The sequence below is a fragment of the Macrobrachium rosenbergii genome, chromosome 8, assembly GCF_040412425.1.
Source record: "Macrobrachium rosenbergii isolate ZJJX-2024 chromosome 8, ASM4041242v1, whole genome shotgun sequence".
Taxonomy (NCBI): domain Eukaryota; kingdom Metazoa; phylum Arthropoda; class Malacostraca; order Decapoda; family Palaemonidae; genus Macrobrachium; species Macrobrachium rosenbergii.
Window position 1 is genome coordinate 63,786,531 of NC_089748.1, and position 5,208 is coordinate 63,791,738.

Sequence of the window (5,208 nt, forward strand, 5' to 3'; positions counted from 1 at the left end):
GTTGTGTGTATCTTTGGAAAACGAGAAAGTTTGGTAGTGGTAAGCAATGTAGTGTAAATGCAAAATTGGCAGAAAGAGGCAGCTTAAATGGTAGGTATGGAGCTCTTGGTGTAAATAAAATTTTTACTTATTTACACTGTTTCATTGTACAGAAATAAAATTCTTAGCATTTTCAAGTTTCCCATACCCATTTTCTTTCTCAGAAGGTTTCTTCTGGGATGAAAAACTATTTGTTATGCGCAGTATTACGTCATCATTGTCTCCCTAGTCATATCTTTATATGCCAAGGAGGCAAGAAACGTCGTTGTGCAGGCTTAGGATTGGACATACAAGACTCACTCATTTGTTTGATGTCCAGCGAAAATCCTCCACTGGGATATGACTGTATTGTGCCCTTGACGGTGAGACATTTGCTGGTCGAATGTCCCAGTCTTGGGAATCTACGGCATATGTTCCCCTCTTGGGGACGTGACAGAGATGGACATTTCATCTTTGCGATGTTCTCGGGGAGGACTGTAATTTAGAGCAGTTATATGTGTCTGTTACGGAGGCGGTCCTCCTCAAAAAAATTTAGATCATACACTGTACGTTTATATGTATGCATATTATACATGTTTTATACATATGATTATACACACACACACACACACACACACACACACACACACAGACACAGACACACACACACACATATATATATATATATATATATATATATATATATATATATATATATATATATATATATGGATATATATATATATATATATATATATACATATATATATATATATATATATATATATATGACTATTTATCACATCACCGTGATTCATATACAATCAGAAAGCTACAAACGTCCTTTAATATCCAATTCACTCTACCCTCGGAAGTAATATATTTTCATATATATGTTACCGAAGGGGGAATTTTTAGTTGATAATAAGTCCACCGTCCCGTGGGGTCGAACCAGCGACGGACGAGGAATCAGGACTACAGTGACACACTAACCAGTCGGCCACAAGAGAGGTATATAAGTGAATACCATCTCCCATCAACTCACCCGTCGAACTCAGGTGTTTTGCGTTTGGGAGGCGATATCCACCCACCTCTGCCATGTTGACCGTGTAGTGCGTTTGTCGCACGTAGCCATATTATGACTATTTATCACATCACCGTGATTCATATACAATCAGAAAGCTACAAACGTCCTTTAATATCCAATTCACTCTACCTCGAAAGTAATATATTTTCATATGTTACCGAAGGGAATTTTAGTTGATAATAAGTCCACCGTCCGTGGGGTCGAACCAGCGACGGACGAGGAATCAGGACTACAGTGACACACTAACCAGTCGGCCACAAGAGAGGTATAAAGTGAATACCATCTCCCATCAACTCACCCGTCGAACTCAGGTGTTTACCGTTTGGAGACGTTATCCACCCACCTCTGCCATGTTGACCGTGTATTGCGTTTGTCGCACGTAGCCATATTATGACTATTTATCACATCACCGTGATTCATATACAATCAGAAAGCTACAAACGTCCTTTAATATCCAATTCACTCTACCTCGGAAGTAATATATTTTCATATATGTTACCCAAGGGGAATTTTAGTTGATAATAAGTCCACCGTCCCATGGGTCGAACCAGCGACGGACGAGGAATCAGGACTACAGTGACACACTAACCAGTTGGCCACAAGAGAGGTATATAAGTGAATACCATCTCCCATCAACTCACCCGCCGAACTCAGGTGTTTTGCGTTTGGAGACGATATCCACCCACCTCTGCCATGTTGACCGTGGTAGTGCGTTTGTCGCAGGTAGCCATATTATGACTATTTATCATCACCGTGATTCATATACAATCAGAAAGCTACAAACGTCCTTTAATATCCAATTCACTCTACCTCGGAAGTAATATATTTTCATATATGTTACCGAAGGGGAATTTTAGTTGATAATAAGTCCACCGTCCGTGGGGTCGAACCAGTGACGGACGAGGAATCAGGACTACAGTGACACACTAACCAGTCGGCCACAAGAGAGGTATATAAACTGAATACCATCTCCCATCAACTCACCCGTCGAACTCAGGTGTTTTGCGTTTGGAGACGATATCCACCCACCTCTGCCATGTTGACCGTGTAGTGCGTTTGTCGCACGTAGCCATATTATGACTATTTATCACATCACCGTGATTCATATACAATCAGAAAGCTACAAACGTCCTTTAATATCAATTCACTCTACCTCGGAAGTAATATATTTTCATATATGTTACCGAAGGGGAATTTTAGTTGATAATAAGTCCACCGTCCCGTGGGTCGAACCAGCAACGGACGAGGAATCAGGACTACAGTGACACACTAACCAGTCAGCCACAAGAGGTATATAAGTGAATACCATCTCCCATCAACTCACCCGTCGAACTCAGGTGTTTTGCGTTTTGGAGACGATATCCACCCCACCTCTGCCATGTTGACCGTGTATGCGTTTTGTCAATGCGTAGCCATATTATGACTATTTATCATCACCGTGATTCATATACAATCAGAAAGCTACAAACGTCCTTTAATATCAATTCACTCTACCTCGAAGTAATATATTTTCATATATGTTACCGAAGGGCAATTTTAGTTGATAATAAGTCCACCGTCCGTGGGGTCAGACCAGCGACGGACGAGAATCAGGACTACGTGACACACTAACCAGTCAGCCACAAGAGAGGTATATAGTGAATACCATCTCCATCAACTCACCTGTCGAACTCAGGTGTTTTGCGTTTGGAGACGATATCCACCCACTCTGCTATCTTGACCGTGTAGTTCGTTTATCGCACGTAGAACATAATATGACTATTTAATCGCTCTACTAGTTATTCATATATAATCGATATATATAATACGTCCTTTGTATCATATATCATCTGCCATATAATATATTTACATATATGTTACCGATATAAATTTAGTTGATAATATAGTACACCGTATATATATATCGAACCAGCGACGTATGTATGTGTGTGTGCTACTGTGACACGGTACAGTCGGCTTGCCTATATACATGTATACCATCTCCCAAAGATCTCATTTCGTCATGTTGGTGTTTAAAGATTTACATTGAAGGAAACCCACCACACAGGAATGTTGACCGTGTCAGTCGCGTTCTTGGAAGTACATAGACATTTATGAATTTTCCCCTCTGCATGATTCATAGACAAGAAGAAAACCACAGCAGATGAATGGAATAAACAATTCACTTTCCAGCTCGAAAGTAAGAAAAGGTTCATAACTGTTGGCAAGAGGAATTTTAGTTGATACCATAATTACACCGTCCAATACACACCAGCGACGGACGAACACATTCCCACACTGGTTACCCTCACAGATATTTAGATTTTTCGTCCGCACCAACAACTGGAATAAAGAAAACTATTGGGAGCTATGTACATCATACTAACAGAAGTGGAGAGGCAACATATATGAAAATATATTACTGAGAGAGAGTGAATTGATATTAAAGGACGTTTGTAGCTTGATTGTATATGAATCAAACAGATGTGATAAATAGTCATATTATGGCTACGCAAGCGACAAACGCACTACACGGTCAACATGGCAGAGGTGGGTGGATATCGCTCCAAAACGCAAAACACCTGAGTTCGACGGGTGAGTTGATGGGAGATGGTATTCACTTATATACCTCTTGTGGCCGACTGGTTAGTGTGTCACTGTAGTCCTGATTCCTCGTCCAGAACGTAGGTTCGACCACGGGACGGTGGACTTATTATCAACTAAAATTCCTTCGGTAACATATATAAAAATATATTACTCCGAGGTAGAGTGAATTGATATTAAAGGACGTTTGTAGCTTTCGATTGTATATGAATCACGGTGATGTGATAAATAGTCATAACATTTTGCTACGTATCGACAAACGCACTACACGGTCAACATGGCAGAGGTGGGTGGATATCGTTCCAAACGCAAAACACCTGAGTTCGACGGGTGAGTTGATGGGAGATGGTATTCACTTATATACCTCTTGTGGCCGACTGGTTAGTGTGTCATGTAGTCCTGATTCCTCGTCCGTCGCTGGTTCAAAGAATAAGACGGTGGACTTATTATCAACTAAAATTCCTTCGGTAACATATATGAAAATATATATTACTTCCGAGGTAGAGTGAATTGATATTAAAGGACGTTTGTAGCTTCATGATTGTATATGAATCACGGTGATGTGATAAATAGTCATAATATGGCTACTCGCGATAAACGCACTACACGGTCAACATGGCAGAGGTGGTGGATATCGTCTCCAAACGCAAAACACCTGAGTTCGACGGGTGAGTTGATGGAGATGGCATTCACTTATATACCTCTCTTGGCCGACTGGTTAGTGTGTCACTGTAGCCCTGATTCCTCGTCCGTCGCTGGTAATGAGACCTCACGGACGGTGGATTTTATCAACTAAAAATTCCTTCGGTAACAGTTTATATGAAAATATATTACTTCCGAGGTAGAGTGAATTGATATTAAAGGACGTTTGTAGCTTTCTGATTGTATATATATATATATATATATATATATATATATATATATATATATATATATATATATATATATATATATATATATATATATATATATATATATATATATATATATATATATATATATATATATATATATATATATATATATATATCTATATATATATATATATATATATCTATATATATATATATATATATATATATATATATATATATATATATATATATATATATATATATATATATATATATATATATATATATTTAGATATTTATTATGAGACTTCTTTTAAACTTATTTATTTATTTATTTTAATTTCCTATTTGATTTTATACATTAATAACCTGATAGTTGTGACGCCAGTTTTAATAGCCACAAATCAATCAATCTGCATCTTGTATGACCAGGACTAGAGTTAACTCATTATGGTCAATTTATTCTTTCAGTTAATTCCTTCCGACCTTACTTTCTCCAGAAAAAGAGTAGAACTCACAGCGTTTTCACGATGTAGCTAACTGATATATATATATATATATATATATATATATATATATATATATATATATATATATATATATATATATATATATATATATATATATATATATATATATGTATATATATATATATATATATATATA